The sequence below is a fragment of the Zingiber officinale genome, chromosome 10B (assembly GCF_018446385.1).
Source record: "Zingiber officinale cultivar Zhangliang chromosome 10B, Zo_v1.1, whole genome shotgun sequence".
NCBI lineage: Eukaryota > Viridiplantae > Streptophyta > Magnoliopsida > Zingiberales > Zingiberaceae > Zingiber > Zingiber officinale.
This window is the reverse complement of record NC_056005.1, coordinates 19,107,223-19,126,449: the sequence shown is the minus strand read 5'-3', so window position 1 is coordinate 19,126,449 and position 19,227 is coordinate 19,107,223.

Here is a 19,227-nt window from a genome sequence, read left to right as displayed (position 1 = left end):
GAACAGACGATGCTGGCGGTTGGGGCGCGGTGGCATGGAGCCACGGTTCGGTGGCGGCGGAGACGCGAGATGCGTCGGCAACAACGGCGAGAGGCCACGATGTCGAGAGAGAAGGGAGGAGGTGGCTCGAAGATGATCGTCGCCGGCGGCCTCCTCCGACGTCGTTGAAGATGGATCAAGAAGAAGCTCTTTTTCCTCCTTTATGTGGCGGCGGCAGAACCACGAAAAACCCCTCCTCCTCTTCTCCTTTATTTCACGACCTGTGAACAGTGCTTAAAAGCACTCCAAATCCTCAATGCGCCCCCCAAAAGACTAAAATGCCCTTATCCCTCTCCTTAATCCCTCCCTTGCCCCCACTATCTCCGGATCAGACCTCAAGACTTGATTTTCTCTCCTTAAATCCTTAAATTTGGATTTTTCTTGATTTCTTTGAGCATTTTTATTTTTAAGCATATATCTAAAATCTTTAGAGTTCTTGCCTAAATTGTTATTTATCTTCCTAACCTTAGATGAGGTTGTCCTAGCATGAAATGATTTATAATTTACCCTTGAGGTTTCATGCTTTCTATTTTCATGGTAAATAGTATTAAAATAATAAAATTTAGATCTAGCATGCTCTTTATCATGACACAAAGAAATACCATGAACTAATGGTATGTTAGTGTTATTCTTGGAAGCTCCCCCTTGATTTGAGCTTCCTCCTTTGTTAAGCATTCCCTTTGGACATTGATTGCAGTAATGCCCCCTTTGATTGCATATGAAGTACACAATGTGTTTCTTGCCTTTACATCTCATGAGTAAGGCCTTCTTTGGCTTCTCCTTGCCCTTGGGTGCCACTTTATCCTTTTTCTTGGTCAACTTTGAACACTTGTTCTTGTAGTATCTATTTTTCCTACACTCAAAGTAAATGATATGATTTTTTTTTTTACAAATTGAACTTGATATACCTTCTTTGCTTATAGGTGGCACATGATCCTTCTTCATTTGACTTAGAAGTAGAGGTTTCTTCTAACTCCGGTGTCAAAGATTTATGCTCCCCCTCAATCCTTGAGGTGGATGCCTCTTCATTATCCTCCTCGAACGTTGAGCATCTCTCAACTTCCTAATCCTCATGTATATGATACAAAGAGTTTTCCTCTTTGCATTTTGCTTCACTTTGCCCCGAGGTTGGATCTTCATAAAGTTTTACCAATTTGCTCCAAAGCACCTTGCCATCTTAAAATTCTCCAACTTTGCACAATATGGTGCTTGGCAATAGATTAACCAATATTTTAGTTACTTTGTCATTTGTCGTGCACCTCTTGACTTGTTCCTCGATTCATTTCATCTTCTTGAGGAGCTTTCCCTTTGAATCTCTTGGAGCCTCAAAATCCTCCATTAGAGCAAACCATTGCTCTATCTCCATCATGAAAAAATTTTCAACCTTTGATTTCCAAAGGTTGAAGCTTTCAATGTCGAATGGTAGTTGCTTGGATATCATATCTTAATCTGTCTCTAAACTCCATTCTTGAACTTGACCTCCTTGAATGATAATTTCTTGACTTCGAAATTAGGGCTTCAAGCTTCAATGTATTATTCTTCATCTAGTTTGTTACTCTCTTAGTGATTAGTCTAATGAAGAGTGACCTCACTCTGATACTACTTTTCAGGACACTCCGGCGAGCTAGAGGGGGTGATTAGCTTGAATCACTTCTTCAATGATTTATTGCAGCAAATAATCGAAGTGAAGACTCCATAATGCTAACGCCCTTGATTTTACTTGGTATCCACCTCCTTGATCGTGACTAATCCAAGGGTCCACTCCTCCACATTCAAAGATACACTATGAAAACCTCCTTCATGGAGGTGGAGAAGTCTCATACAAATTCAAACACAAGAGTACACAAGAGAATACAACAATATATGCAACAAGAACAAGTAAATGAATACAACAATATGAAATTTTGCTCTTGTTCTCTTATTGATATGGAAACACCTCTTGTAGACTCAGAAGTATAGTAACACTTCACTTTGAGTCATCCAAGAATTGGCAATGAAGAATGGAGAAGAAGAGTTACGTTTGAATCTTCATAGTTGCCTTTATATCCCACAGATTAATGCTCCCAATTGATTATCCTTACTCCCAATTGATTGCCACATCATATCTGAGCCCATCTAGCCATCCAAACTTATAACGACTCTTTTCTTCATCACTTAATCGATTAGCCAATCAATTATGAGCCTTCTTAATAGATCACCCAATAAATTATGAAGCCCTCTGTTCGCTCATTAGCTTCTCACAATCGATTACCCAATCAATTAAGTAGCTTCAATTAATCACCTGATCAATTCAGAAGCTCTCTATTCACTCGCGACCAAGCTTAATCGATTATCCAATCGATTAAGCCTCTCGTGATATCCTCAATCGATTGGAATTCTTCTCAATCAATTTAGCATAGTGCAATATACTATGCTTCATGAAAACCACCTTCCGATAATCATTTGATCGATTGAGTTCAGGGTGAATTGATCACCTGATCGATTCACCATGCACTTTGTGAAGAGATGTGCTCAATTGATCAGCTGATTGATTGGAATAGGTCTCAATCAATCATTTGATTGATTACCCAACCCTAACTTCCTTAACCCAAGTCTAGGGTTCCCTTGCCCAATCTCTAGTCAACCATGACCTATTGATACTTCAGCACTAAATATCCGATCAACCTTTTGACCCACTTATACTTTACCAACTTTTCGTTGGACTTCCAGTCACTAAGTACGGTCCTCCTTTATCCACTTGGATTTTTCTCTTTCCTAACCGCAATTAGGAGTTTACCTTGCCAACATGCGATCCTTCTTAACCCACTTGGACTTTCCTTTGCTTAACCACAGTTAGAGATTTCCTTTACCAACGTGCGATCCTCCTTGATCCATTTGGACTTTCCTTGCCAACGTGTGGTCCTTCTTCACCCACTTAGACTTTTCTTTGTGTAACCTTCAGTTAGGACTTTACCAGTCAAGTACCTGTCCTCCTTGACCTACTTGACCTTTTCACATATTATCCAAACATGTTGTTCACAACATATTGTTCAAACATTGAAACTCAAGCTTGAATCCACTTGAGCTTAGTCAAACTGGTCAACCTTAATCTGGGGAATGATTGCACCAATAATCTCCCAACATCAAGTTCAAAGATCCAAGGCTCATGAAAAGGTAACAAAATTATTGTCAAATATTTTACCTAATGATATCATTTGCAAGATAGGTCAATATCGGGATGCAATGGATCTATGGAACAAGCTTGCAAAACTTCATAAAGATCCAACCTTAACGCCAAGTGAAAAATGAATCTGAAGAGGGAGACTCTTTGGATCAAGAGCATGAGGACTCGAAGATTGAGATGTGTTCAATATCCGAAGATGAAATTGAAGAAGCATCTATTGAGGGGAGGAGCTTATTGACATTTGAACAAGAAGAACCCTCAACTTCCGAAGCTAATGAGGAAGAAGCATGTGCCACCTCCACAAGTCAAGATAGCTCAACTCATGAAGATATATCAAATTCGTGTATTAAAAATAAAGATCATATATTATGTTTTGAGTGTATAGAAAGTAGATACTACAAGAGCAAGTATCCCAAATTAAAAATGAAGAAGGTGTTGGAGCAATCCCGATGGTCCGTGCGACCATGTGTTTTGGTGTTTGTGCAAAGGGTTTAAGTTAGGTTCACCCTTGTTATTTGATATGTGTATATGAGTGTGCAGGTTTGCTGGATACACATGTGACTTAGGTTGATGGCTTCGGGTCCGGTGAAGGATGAAAATCCGAGGGACCGTGGACAAGGCAGCGAGGACAAGGGTCGGGGGAAGCGACTTGGAGGCATACGCGAAGGATGACATTAGGGACAAACCGCGGGCTTGAATGCATCCGAGGGGCAAGAGCCAAAAAAAGTATGCTTGAAGGCAAGTGGTCAAGGCTATAAAGAAGCGTCAAGTGAGTCGTAAGAGTGAGGGTCGAAGTGCTGAGTGAATGTACTCGAGTACCAGTCGATTGGTGGTTTCATCAGTCAATTGGTGTAGTCGACTGGGCAGTCGACTGGGAGCGAACAGAATACTTCTATTCGCTCGGCCAATGTGGAGCAGTCGACTGGTATTTTTATGGTAATTTTACCAATCAACTGGTAAATAGCCATTGGGATGTAACGGTTGAATCTCCACAAGAGGACAGTCGACTGATGGTTTTGGCAATCGACTGGTAGGCGGGGTTTTCCAACTTGCGGCCTATATAACCAAGGCTTGGGAGCTTGGTTATAGTTGATAAAATTAGACTTGGTTAAAGCCTAATTAGTAGTCACTAAGTGCTCAAGGTTTCCCTTGTGTCCAAGTGTTTTTGGTGAGTGTTGTGATGAGGTTTCTCCACCCACAAGGAGGTTTGAGCTAGCCAGAGTTTCCGGGGACTAATTCACCGATGGATTGAGGGATCGTCCACCATACGGACAGCCATGGAGTAGGAGCAAGTTATCTCCGAACCATGTTATATCGACGTGTATTGGTTTGCTTGTTCTCTTTCATTGTCTTTAACTTTCGTATTCATATTAGTATTTGTATTTCCGCTTGCGCACTAACGAATACTTAGGAAGTGAGTATTTGGAGGCGCCATCTATCCAACCCCCTTTCAAGTCAACCACCGATCCCCAACAAGTGGTATTAGAGCCGAGGTCGTACTTCACCGGACTAATCGTCGAGAGGAGCAAATACAAGAAGATGACCGGCTTGATTGAACCGCCGAAGCTTGAAGGCGGAGGCTTATAGGACATTATCTATTGGATGATGAAGATGGAGGTCTTCTTCGACATGGATTGGGACACTATGATGGTGGTAAAGGAACCATTCAAAGTCCTGAAGGATAAGAAAGGGATGAAGCTCCTACTACGATATTGGACGGAGGAGCAAACCACACGATGAAAGGCAAATTCAAAGGTAATATCTATTTTAATTGATATGTTGCCTTCTAATTTGATGAGTTGTGTAGGTGAGTACGAGAATGCTCATGATTTATAGAGCAAGATAAAGAAGGTTCAATGGGAAGAACCTATGCCTACATAAGAAGAAGAAGGACCCAAGAAGATAAGCTTAGTTGCTCAAGAAGAGGAGGTGGAGCAACCGGAAGTTGAGTCATGCTCAACATCCAAGGAGGAGAAGGAAGATGAGGAAGTATCATCAACATCCTCAAGGGTTGAAGAAGAGTCCAAGATGAATGAAGAAGAAATCTTGGAAGAAGTCAACCTAGCAAGCACCTCCACCGAAGTGAAGTCAAAGGACCACATAATATGCTTTGGGTGCAATGAGAAGGGACACTACAAGAGTAGATGTCCTATGGGTAAAAGAAAGGTAACTCCTAAACCCAATCAAGTTATTTTAGATACTAATGTGAGTTGTAAGAATGATGGTGCCAAGAAGGAGAAGGAGAAGAAATGGCACATAGTGTGCTTTAGGGTTGTAATCGAGTCAAGCCGAGCTCGAGCTCATGCTAGCTCGAGCTCGAGAAAACTGCATAGGCTCAAGCTCGGCTCGAGCTTGATCGAGCTTGTGAGTTTGAGCTCGAGCTCAAGCTTGAGTCGAGCTCGAGTCGGCTCGAGCTTCACTTGGAAAAATAAATTAAAAACCTGTCCCAGTGGAGATTTGAACCGTAGACCTCAAATACACCAAATGACACGCTCTAGACACAAACTCCTCCTTAACCTATTCTTTATTTTAAAAGTGATAATAATTTTAATTATTAAAATATTAAATTAACCTGGCTCGATAAGGCTCGACGAGCCCTCGAGCCAGTGTTAAATGAGCTCGAGCTCGGCTCGAATGTTAAATGAGTCGGCTCGAGCTCGGCTCAAGCTCGAGTCGAGCTTTGACCGAGCCGCTCGCGAGCGGCTCACAAGCAGCTTGGCTCATTTGCACCCCCTAGTGTGCTTCACGTGTGGTGATTAGGGTCATTACCACACCAAATGCCCAAAGAAGAAAGAAATCAAGAAGTTGGCACATTTGAAGAAGAAGGAGAAGAAGTGGAGGAAGAATGGAGGCTCATGTCAAGAGAGAGTTCCAAAGGTAAAGGGTAAGGTAAACCGTAGTTTAAATTTGAAGTCAAATTTAAATTCCTCCATGCATGCTAGGAAAAATAATGATAATCATTATGTAGCAATGAAAAATTACGGGTTTAGATATCATGATAGAAGTAGGGTTAATGTAGATCAAAACCCTAAGGTATTCATTCATGATAACTCTAGAAATGGTAGACCTAAGGAGACCCAAGACATTAATCCCAAGAAGGGGAGATATATGCCTAGAAAGGGTAGGTCTAGGAATGTCCATGGTGGACATGTTGACTCTAGGGTTAGGAACCTACAAAGGGAAAATCAAGCTTTGAAGTCAAAGCTTGATAAGTTAGAGAAACCCCTAGAAAGATTCAAGATTGGATCTAAGGGTTTAGGTATAGTGTTGGGTAGCCAAAGACCCAACAATGATAGATCGGGTCTAGGATACCGATCTAGTGTCTCCAAAGCTAAGAGAAAGTCTTATGCTAGGGTTGCATATGACTATAGCAAGGAGAAGCCAATATATGGCAAAAGAAAACCATTTAAAAGTAAGGAGAAATTAACCAAGGACAAGGTGTCCATGGTTAAGAAGGTTAGTTTTGTAGGCCAAGTGTTACCAGAGGTGCACCGATGTGGCATAGCCATTATGGATGAGTCACCTAGAGAGGTGGCTAAGGTTAAGAGCTCTAGAGGGAGCTCAAAGAGTCAAGTTGGGACCCATGGCAAATGGATCTCAAGTGGGTTTTACTTGCGAGTCTAGATTGGGTCATGGAGTGTGCCAAATGGTTTGGAGACAGACTTGAGTCTCAAACCTAGGGTTTTGGCACAATTGGCTTATGTTTCATGCTTAGAAATATGACATTGGGGTCATATAGCATGATAATTGGTTTTGGATGTATAGATGCCATATAAACCAATGCTAGGGATGCATTGTGGGTTAGTATGGGCAAATACATCAAGAGGAAGCCAAAACTAGGACTTTAGGTCAAGGTTCAATTGAACCATTTAGTTATTTTTGGATTTTGTGTTTTGTGTCAATCTTGGGATTGGTGATAGATACATTTTTAGACATGGGTAAAATAGACCTCTCCACAAAATTTAGAGATTTTTGGATGTCTGTGGAATTATTGGTGCATTTCTGAAATTGGATCGAAAATGTTGAAAAGGACTGAAACAGGGTGTCAGTCGACTGGTATAGTTACCAGTCGATTGGTAACAATAAATATCGAACACAAAATGATTTTGTGTGTTATTTCGATAAGGGCAGTCGACTGGTGCAGTCAACTGGTGCAGTCAACTGATACTAGTCTGAAACTGGTTTTCAGCACTGATTCTGATCGAGTCAGCTCGTATAGGTGTATGAGATCCATGGGGGATAAATACATGAGTTTAGGGTCAGTTTAATGATTAAATTTTCAACAATTGAGATATTGTTGAGAATTTTTTGGATGTTAGGCAAAGGGGGAGAAGTAAGGTTTAGTTGGAAAAACCTTAGTGCCTTTGTATAGTGGGAGCCTTGTGATAGGTTCTTAAATAGCCCTATAGGAAATTCCTAGCTCAATGGGGAGCATAGGTGTAGGGGGAGCCTTGGGATAGGTTCCAATGCATGTTGCATTATTTTCCTTTCGGCGGTGTAACTCCAAGTGTGTAGCCTTGGCAACGTAAGTTCATTCGGCGGTGTAAGTCCAAGTGTGTAGCCTTGGCAACGTAAGTCCATTTATTTTAGCATGTTTATTTGCTATTATGTTTTTCCTAACTTAAACACATTGCCAAACATCAAAAAATGGGAGATTGTTGGAGCAATCCCAATGGTCCGTGTGACCATGTGTTTTGGTGTTTGTGCAAAGGATTTAACTTAGGTTCACCCTTGTTATTTGATATATGTATATGACTGTGCAGGTTTGCAGGATACACATGTGACTCATGTTGATGGCTTCGAGTATGGTGAAGGATGGAGCATCCGAGAGACCGTGGACAAGGCAGCGAGGACAAGGGCCGAGGGAAGCGACTTCGAGGCATACGTGAAGGATGACATTGGGGACGAGCCGCAAGCTTGAATGCATTTGAGGGATGAGAGCCAAAGGAAATAGGCTTGAAGGCAAGAGGTCAAGGCTGTAAAGAAGCATCAAGTTAGTCATAAGGGTGAGGGTCCGAGTGCTGAGTGAATGTACTCGGGTACCAGTTGACTGGTGGTTTCATCAGTCGATTGGTGTAGTCAACTGGGCAGTCGACTGGGAGTGAACAGAATACTTTTATTCGCTCAGCCAGTGTGGAGCAGTCGATTGGTACTTTTATCAGTCGGCTGGTAAATAGTTGTTGGGATGTAACGGTCGAATCTCCACAAGAGAGCAGTTGACTGATGATTTTGGCAGTCGACTGGTAGGTGGGGTTTTCCAACCCGCGGCCTATATAACCAAGGCTTGGGAGCTTGGTTATAGTTGACGAAATTAGACTTGGTTAAAACCTAATTAGTAGTCACTAAGTGCTCAAGGTTTCCTTATGTCCAAGTATTTTTGGTGAGTGTTGTGGTGAGGTTTCTCCACCCACAAGGAGGTTTGAGCTAGCCGGAGTTTCCGGGTCTAATTCACCGACGGATTGAGGGATCGTCCACCTTACGGACAGCCGTGGAGTAGGAGCAAGTTATCTCCGAACCATGTTATATCGACGTGTATTGATTTGCTTGTTCTCTTTCATTGTCTTTAGATTTCGTATTCATATTAGTATTTGTATTTCCGCTTACGCACTAACGAATACGTAGGAAGCGAGTATTTGGGGGCGTCGTCTATCCAACCCCCTTCAAGTCGGCCACCGATCCCCAACAGAAGGCTCAAGTGACACCTAAGGTGAAGTAGATGCCAAAAGAGACGGGAACCTTGATAAGAAAGGGCAAAGAGAATATTGTGTGCTTCTTGTACATTCAAAAGGGATATTATCAAAATCAATGTCCAAACAAGAGGTCTTCAAGCAAGAACAAAAAAGGAAGCTTAAATTAAGGGGGAGTTTCTAAAAGTAAAACTAAAGTACCATTAGTTAATGGTATTACCTTATATTAGATAAGCAGGTTAGAAATATATTTTAGCATCTTGGTGCAAATTAGCATGAAAATAGAAATTTTCATAAGCATAATAAAAAATTTAGGGTGTTTTATGGTAGACGTACAAAATCTAAGGATAGAAATAATATAGGCAAGAGCCATAAGGAAATTAGAAATATGCCTAGAAAAAGTAATATCCAAGGAAATCATGAAAAATCCAAATTTGGTGATTTAAGAATTGAAAATCAAGTTTTGAGATCAAAACTTAATAAATTAGATAAGGCCTTAGAGAAAATGGCAAATACTGTCAAAGGGTCCAAGAAACAAAACTTAGGTTTAGGAAGGCAAGAGTCATCTAAGCGCAAGAAGGGTTTGGGATATAAACCTAAGTCCAAGGAAAGCATGACTTCCTATCATAGAGTTTCATATAGCTATTGAACTAACTCTATGTCTAGGAGGCAAGCCAAGGTTACAAGAGAAGTTATCCCTAGAGTTGAGCTTGAAGAGACTAGTATGACAAAGGCTTCTAAGAAGCCTAGGAAAATCATTAGGAAGATATTTAAGGAGGTATCCCTAGTGAGTACTTAATGTACCTAAGAGAACCAATATATTTTGGGTTTCTAAGAGTGTATTCTCTACACCTTATATGGATTTAAGGTATGTCAACCCTAATTGGAAGGATAGTTAACCCGATCATAGTGAAGTTGACACTTTAGGGAATTTTCAAGGTGTTGTGATGTCTGTAAAATGAGAAGTTGATTTTTACTCTTGAAGAGTAAAAGAGTGTCAATAAAATTTTTAAAGTATTGATGTTGATTAAATTGACACAAGTAAAATAGAATTTAAAGGAATGCCAAGTTAGGATTTTGGCACATTCTAAGGAAATGGGGCAACTTGTGCCTATTTTGGCTTAGCAAATTAGTTAATAATATTTAGATAGAAAATCTAAGTAATTTTTCTTACAAGCTATAAATACCATAATTGTGTGCCCTATCATATGCATAATATTATATCTTGTATTCATATTGTTATGAAAAATACTATTTGTCATGTTATATATGCATCATTACTTATGATAATCTTTCTTTTGAAAGTATATATTATGATGTATGTTATAGTCATTATTATGCATGTTAGGAGATTGTTGTTGTAATCATCCTCGGATCAAGGTTGACATATTTGACTAAACTCGAGTGGGTTCGAGTTTGATTTTTGATGTTTGGACAATATGTGGGACAATACATTTTGGAAAATGTATGAGAGAGAAGTCAAGTAGATCATGGAGGACCCGATACATGACTGGGTAAAGTCCTAACCGCGATTAGGTAAGGTAAAGTCTAAGTGGGTTAAGAAGGACCGCATGTTGGCAAAGAAAAGTCCTAATTGTAGTTAGACAAAGGGAAATCCAAGTGGGTCAAGGAGGACGCCACGTTGGCAAGGCCCTAACTACAGTTAGGCAAAGAAAAGTCTAAGTGGATCAAGGAGGATGCATGTTGGCAAAGGGAAGTCCTAACTGTGGTTAGGCAAAGGAAAGTCCAAGTAAATCAAGAAGGACAACACCTTGGCATGAGGAAAGTCCTAACTGTGGTTAGGAAAGAGGAAAATTCAAGTGGGTCAAGGAGGACCGCACTTGGTGATCGGAAGTGCAACGTGGAAGTTAACAAAGTCCAATTGGGTCAAAGATTGACTGGACACTTGGTAGGGAAGTCCTAACAGGTCCCGGTTGACTAAAAGTTAGGCAAGGGAATCCTAGACCTAGGTTAAGCAAGTTAGGATTGGGATTGGGACAAAGCCAATCGATTAGGTGATTGATTGGAAGTCTTTCTTTATGAAATAGAAAGGTTCTGATCGATTGGACAATCGATCAAGGGCTACACCAATCAATTAGATGATCGATTTGGAGCTTTTCTTCATGAAATAGTAAGTATCTTAATCGATTAGATAATTGATTGGGAACATACTTGATCAATCAACTGATCGATCAAGAGGAGTTTTTTCGTGAAGCACAATATCTTCCTCGCAAGGAGTTTAATCGATTAGGTAATCGAATGGGAGAAATTCATGAATGCATAGTGGGATTCATAATTGATCAAGTGATCGATTAAAGCTAGTTAATCAATTAAGTAATTGATTGGGAGAAGAAAAAAAGAGTCGTTGCAAAGTTTGAACAACTGGATTTGTTTGTATTTGATGTGACAATCGATTGGGGGTAAGACCAATCGATTGGGAGTCATAATTTACGAGATAAAGGATATTTCTTCGAAGGATTCAAACTTCTTCTTCTTCACCCCTCTCTGCCAGTTCTTGAAGTTTATTAGAGACAAGTGTTGCTGCAATTTTCAAGTATCAAGAGGCAATCGATAGCCACAAGAGATCAAGAGCAAAGGTCATTTATTATTGTATTCATTTCTTGGTTCTTGTTGCATTTCTTGTTGTATTTCTCATATTTATAGGTACCTCGAGGTAGTTTTGATGTGGTCAACTGAGTCAAATTAGGTCCTATATATGTTTGATGCCTTGTGTCTAAATATGCAGGAACTTAAGAGTACAAGAAGTCGAGTGAAAGACACAGCTAGCAAGAAGAATGGCAAGGGAGAGAGTCGACAGGCTCAGTGCATCCGAGAGATGAGGTGCTGCGGAAGAGTACGCTGATAGACGAGAAGGAAGGGCACGATGTTTCTTAGGGATGAGAAACCTAAGCGGAAGATTGCTCGAGGAGAAGGCTAAAATATGGGTTCGGGTGAGGCTTATTCTGGATGGCTAAAATCACCCAAGTGAATGGAGCTAAAACGAAGGAGAAACCAGATAGTCAACACTATGTCGACTGTTCGGGCACCTGGACCAAGTCCAGGCGCCTGGACCCCCTAGGGCGCCTCCCTTGGCGAGGCTTTAAATAGGCTAGTCGGTATTGTCCGGGCGCTCGGAGCTGCTCCAGACGTCCGAACTAGATAAGCTTGATCTGTTGTGAACCGTTGTGACAAGGATAAAGTTTTATCCACGCCCAGGGGCTCAGAGCCCTTCTAAGCGCCCAGAGCTGCCATGTCAGCAAATGGTTAGATTCGACTAGCAGGCTAGAAATAGAACCCTAGTCTCAGTAGTTCACATCATTACTTGTATACGAATTCATTTTCTCTTCTGTTCTACTACTTTGATTGTGAGCTGTCAACGCTGTAAGAGACTACTTCGCCCGAAGGAGAATTCTAGTGAGATTTTCATAGTTTTAGATTAGCAATTCTCTGATTGCAAACCAAGTATATTTTGTTCCTCCTTTTTCCATCAATTAGCTTATTATTTCTTTTTATACAAGTGTTTGTCTAACTTAATTCAAAAGTTTGAGAAAGGCCTGTTTGTATTTTCAAAGTAATTCACCCCTCTTGTCGGCCGCACCATAAAGGGACCTATGGTATTTACTTGTGTATTTATTTGTATGAGGCTTCTCGACCTCCTAGAAGGAGGTTTTATAGTGTATTGTGAGTGAAGAGAGTGTACCTTGAATTATTCACCTCAAGGAGGTGGATACCAAGTAAAATCAAGGATGTTAGCATTGCTTCGAGTTTTTCTCTATAAATCATCATTAATGAAGCTATTGGAGTTAATCACCCCCTCTAGCTCGCAGAGTATCCTAATAATGCATTGTATTAATTCCTTGTAATTAATGACTATGATAGTAATCGATATCCTAGGTAGGATGATCAAAGTTAAAATACTTAGTTAGAGATATATAGATATATGATCCCTTAGTTTTAAGGAAAATCTATTTTACATCTCATAAAGACTATAGAGTTGACTTGTATGTATATTGAGATACATTAGATACAAGTGAAATGTTAGGAGGATGAACAAAGTTCAAGATGTTGATTTAGTGCATCTATTTGAGTTTTAGTTTAATCAAAACAAATGATTATATGAAGTCTGATTATAAAGCTTATATGCAAGTCATGTGCATTTAGACCAAAGATTATGGCTAGAAATTTTTTTGAAAAAAATCATTCAAAAATACTTTTGAAAATCTTGGTGAAGTTTATTTGTTGATAGGAATCACCATTGCTTAGGTTGATACAAAGTTAGAGTGAAACATTGAAGTTTTTAATAGTTTAAAACTTTGTATCATTCTTTGAAAATAAGATGTATTTTCATATTTTCATAAAAAAAAACTATTTTTCCCTAATAATATTTGATATAAGTAATGTCTATCTGAAATTTCATGATTATTTAAAAATCATAGAATTACTTATACATTTTTGAAATTCAGTCTAAAAATTTAAATGCAGTTTTTCAGAGTAATAGTCGACTAATGCAGAGCATCAATCAACTGATGACTATGTTTTTGGATGAAATAGATTATTTCATCATTTTAAGCTCACTCCTAAACACCTTAACTATCCATAACCCTCTGATATGCTTGGATAAACATTCAAATGTGATTTTCTTGGTGAAAATGAGAAAGGAAAGTTAAAAGGAGAAATTTTAAAAATTGAGGAGATTCAAGATTGAATCTTAACCTCATAACTTAGATTTTGAAAATTCCTAAAGGATTAGGAACTCCAACCCATTATTGGTGTAATGATAAAAGATGGAGCATATTTAGGGGGAGGTTCATCTTAAAGACATGAATTGGATATGAAAGGGGGAGATCTTGAGACAATGGAATTAGGTAGGGAACCTCCATTATAATGTTGGAACTAATTTGAATGGATCTTGAGAAAATATTTTTGATGTGTACCAAAGAGGAAATGTAGGGTTTAAGTTTAAAACCCCTCATTCATATTTTGGAATAAGAAGAAGGAAAGTTGTGCTAATGAGTTAGTCTAACTTAAACATATTGTCAAATATTAAAAATGGAAAGATTGTTGGTGCAATCAACATTTAATCAGGGTTGACTAAGTTGACCCAACTTGAGTTGACTCAAGTTAGGGTTTCGATGATCGATTAATATGCAGTGGACCTAGTTGAGAACTAGGCAATAGAATTCTTAGTTGAGAACTAGACAATGGAAGTTCTAGCGAGGCTAGGCGATGGAAGACCTAGTTGAGAACTAGGTAATGGATGTCTTAGCGGGGCTAGGTGATGGAAGTCCTAGTTGAGAACTAGGCAATGGAAGTCCTAACCGGGTTAGGGGATGAAAGACCTAGTTGGAAACTAGGTAAATGAAAGTCTTAATAGGATTAGGCGGTGGAAGATCTAGTTGAAAACTAGATAATGGAAGTCCTAGAGGGCCTAGGTGATGGAAAACCTAGTTGAGAACTAGGCAATGGAAGTCCTAGTTGAGAACTAGGCAAAGAAAGTCCTAGCAGGGCTAGGCGGTGGAAGACCTAGTTGAGAATTAAGCAACCCTAGTTGGGAATTAGGTTAAGTCCAAAGTGAGTCAGCTGGGAATTGAACCCTTGGCATGAGACGAAGAGTCCAAGTGAGTTATAGTTGACCGGATACTTGGCGATCGAAAGTCCAAAAGGGAGTTAGCATGAAACGAATAAGTTCCGATAGAGCAAACTTCTGAATGTCATAACTTTTGACTCGAATATTAGAATGAGGTGACTTTCATTGTGAAACAGAGATCATCAGAGATCTATGTTTGTTAAACTCAGGTATCAATCGATTGATGAGTTTGATCAGTTAATTAATGAGTTTGATTAGTCAACTGAAGGATTTAGAAATCAAACAAAAATAAGTTGATTCGATTGCTCGACTCAATTGATTAAATCAGTCGATTGATGACCTTTGAAACTAAACAGAAGCAAGTCAAATTTGATTGATTTGATTTAACTGACGATTCGAATCAGTCAACTAATGTCAAATTAAAGAGAATAGAAGCGAGTGAGACTTACTTGTTCTGTTCGACTATATCGAATTAAAGAGCATAGAAGCGTGTGGTACTCGTGTTCTCTATTCGATTGATACTCTTAGTCGACTGATGTTGGACATTAGTCGATTGATGTTGGACATCAATTGATTGATGTTGGACATCAGTCGACTGATGTTTGAATTATCGATAAAATCAAATAGATTTCAAAAAGTTCAGAGGTTGTTCAACAGTCAGAGACCATATCAATTAACTGATGGGTAAGATCTGTCGACTGATTGGCGAAAATCAACCCCAACCTAAAGGTTTTAAAGAAGAGGTTTCTTCTTGCGAGTTTTTGAGGATAGTGTTGATACATTTTTGGACCATCAAGAGACATTTTCAAGCTACAAGTGATCAAGCAAGCAAAGTTTTCAATTATAAAATGTTATTGTTTTCATATTCATTTGTGTCTTATATTGCTTGCCCTTTGTTCTTGTAAGAACGCATGGTAAGAGGTTTCTCCGTCTCTGGAAAGTTTCCGAGAAGATGGGATTTCTTAGTGGATGTGATCGTTAGGAGTGAACCCTTGAATTAGATACCTCAAGGAGATGAATTCCAAATAAATCCTGAGATTATGCATATGGAGTTGAGATTGAAGCAAAGTTTTCGTTGCACAATTAATGACGAGCACACAACAACTATAATAAGCGATCGAAGCTCGCATGAGTTCTAACCGTCAATTCACACTTTAGAAGTATATATTGGAGATTTTAAGTTGATTAAAAATTAACTTAGCAAATAGATCACAATATGAAAATTTACTATGCTTTTATCACAAATTAGTTGAAATTTTAAAATATAACACAATGTTTACATGTGAGGAATTCGAAAAGTTCATATAATATTTTGTGTCATTTTTATGACATTTATTGTATTTTGTACAATACTAATGATATAATGTAATTTATTATTATTATTAATTTTTTAATAATTAACGTGTTCGAGGTAGTATTATTTTCCCTCTAATTTACCTATCAGATAAATTCGAAATACAACATATGCATGTTCAAAGTCTATCTTCAAAATATAATAAAATCTATTAACTTTCCTTTTTGTGTCAATTAGTAGTCTAATTACATTTCAAACCCACTCTTAAGCGTGGTCATTTCATCTAAATTATAATGATATTAGTCAAACCTATCGATACGTGCTATCAACATTCAAAGAGACTTAGCCAAACCATTGAAAAGGAAATGTACATGGGAAGGGATTAGTTTGAGCACCAACTCTCAATCTCTTTCTTGCAAAATTTCCAAACCAATTGGCTTCCGAGAATACGATAATTCATCTTTCTATCTCCCAAGACTCCACGCAAATTAAAGCAAAATGGCATCGTGCCACAAAAAACAAAAGCACGCAAGAATTGTATGGAATTCGACCTCTGAAATTAGTTTGATATTAAGTGCATGTATTGTCAGTTTTCTTGTACATCGATTACAAGATATATACAAACTTGAAGTGGAATTGAGTCACAATTAATTCTTGCGTGGAAATATATCTCTATTTCTTGTATTGTCAATTTTCTTGTATGTATAGATAGATAGATAGATTGATAGATAGACAGGAATGATCGTGGAGGACATCCTACGTGAACATCTGACATGCACGACTTTGAGTAAAATTTTTTAATCTCTCTCATTTGCATGTAACAACTTTTCTTTCTTTCTTTTTAAATTAAAATAAAATTCTCTCTTCTTTCTCTTTTGATTGCGTACAATAACTACTTGGTGATGACTTTTAAAAACTAGTCACCACTGTGGTATTGGTCTTTAAAGACTAGCACCAGGTAAACTCCAAGGTGATCTTTAAAAACAAGTAGCACCTTAATGCTAGTCTTTAAAAATCAGCACCAAGGTGGCTAATGAGAGGGATAATAAAATTTTGCTCAAAGTCGCGTTAGGTGTCCACGAAGGATGTCGCTCATGGTTATATATATATATATATATATATATATATATATATATATATATATATATATATATATATATATAAAAGCCTAAATACTAGAGGAAAATAGTATTAATTTAAACACATTATAATCCAATCTCTAAATTCTAAAATCTTATACCCTAAATACACTATAACCCAAGAGGGAAGCCTAAAAAATTTTATTGATTCAAATCCATTATAACTCAACTCCTAAATCATAAAATTTTAAACCCTAAATACATATAATATATCCTAAAATAAAAAAAAAATTACTGAAAGAGTCTAGGTGTCTGGACTATTTTACTCACGGGCGACTGGATTCATTTCAGGTGTCCCGAATATATATATATATATATATATATAGACATTTGAGATATTTACAACTACTACTTCTATTGGAGATATTTACTAAAATATACAATAAAAAATATCGAGTACATTAAACAATTCAATGCATAAATATAAATTAAAATGATAAGATGATAAGACGAAGGCGTGAATAACTATTTATTTATGTAAAATGATAAAGCAATGAAGAATAGGATTAAAAAATATTATTTATTATGTGTATAATAATTAAAAAGAGAATTTTAATTTATTTGACAGTAGCCAATCTTAATTTATAAATTAACCAAAATAGTTATACTAACTAATTGATTCCTACCTCCGTTTTGTTAATAATTGTTTGGGATTTTTTTTTTGGATTATATTGTTCATTCTTGTTGTATTATATATATATATATATATATATATATATATATAATATAGAATCTAGATATCCATATCCTTACAAACTCAATTATTTTTGAAGGTGGGGAGGGCCTCCCCTAGTTTGCCTAAATCCAAAAGTGCTTGTGATAGTGCACTTAATAATCGATCTCAAGGTCCTCTCCCCATCGTGAAGTTGCATGCCCCTGGGTATTGTCATAATTGTCTTTTACAATCTTCAGTCATCGCCTTAATTTATCTTTCTTTTTCCACACTAAATAACAAACTCCTCCGAATTTTACAGTAGTTCATTGAAACTACATATATATCTAATATATAATATTACCACTCTGATTAAACCATATAAAACCCTTCTATACTTAAAAAAAAATAGATTTTATATTATTATTATTATTATTAAACAATGCATAAAAGCATTTTTCATATGCGGGCGGGACGCAATTTTTTACTAATATAAATGCAAATGCGACAAGTTGTAGAAATCACATACTTTATTAAGGAAAAATAAAACATATCTAGAAAATAATAATTGCTGTCGAAATTTAAATAGCAAGAGTTGTTTGGTGTTGAAATGGTTTTAAGCATGAGGAAAACGTCTCCGTATGGCGGCAGAAATCGGTGGAATATTTTAATTTTATAATCTTTGATAAGTAAAACCACTCTCGGTGTGTATTTTATTTTTTTATATAATCTACCTCGTTTGAGTCTTAGATTTAATTAGGTTTTGATTCTGTCGGAAAATTAAGTCAGATGAATCATTAAATGAGATGGATAAAATATTGAATGAATCATTATAGCCGGTGTGCTGAGATAGTTTCTATATTGATCAAATCATTAGAAGTCCTCTGGTCAACGCTACTTATAGCTAGCGACCGAGTCATCCCGATCTTTGGTACCTCGATGCTCGACGCATATCCAATAAATATATAAGAAATAGATTAATAATAAAATGATGAAATAAATATAGAGTGGGTACGGTAACGTACCCTGATCCAGAGGAACGCACCCTGATGGATGGATGAGCTGGTTGGGATGTTGTTCGAGTTGTTGTGACTCGGAAGAATAGATGACTCTGAGTAGGATGAAGAGCTGGATCTGACAACACCTAGTCGAGCATGGCCTGGATCTAGAAAACGACACGCAGGCCGGGACCTAGTAGCAACACATAGATATGACATCGGCACGGAGGCTGGGATATGATATTGGCACGCAACCCAGGAGATGATAGCGGCACGTAGGCCGGGCTATAACAACAACACACAAGCCAAAATACAATAACAACATACAGGTCGGATAGTAATAACGACACGAAGGTCGGAACACCATATTAACACGAAACTGGAACACACTAGCCAGGTGTACTACGGTTGTAGCTTGGGGAAGGTTGGATCACATCAACAGTGCATGACTACATGGATCAGGGGCTAGACCGATATCGGACCTAAGGGCAAGGGCATTGGATTGATGTCGGATCGAGGCAATGGGTCGGCCAAGGCAATGGGTCAGCCTGTGGCCGTCGCTGGAAGTGGCGATCGAAAGGGAGCGAAGTCGGTGTAGGGATTGGTGTTGGAGGCTGTCAACGAGGGAGGCTGCGACACATAGAGAGGGAGAAGATGTCTTGCGCGTG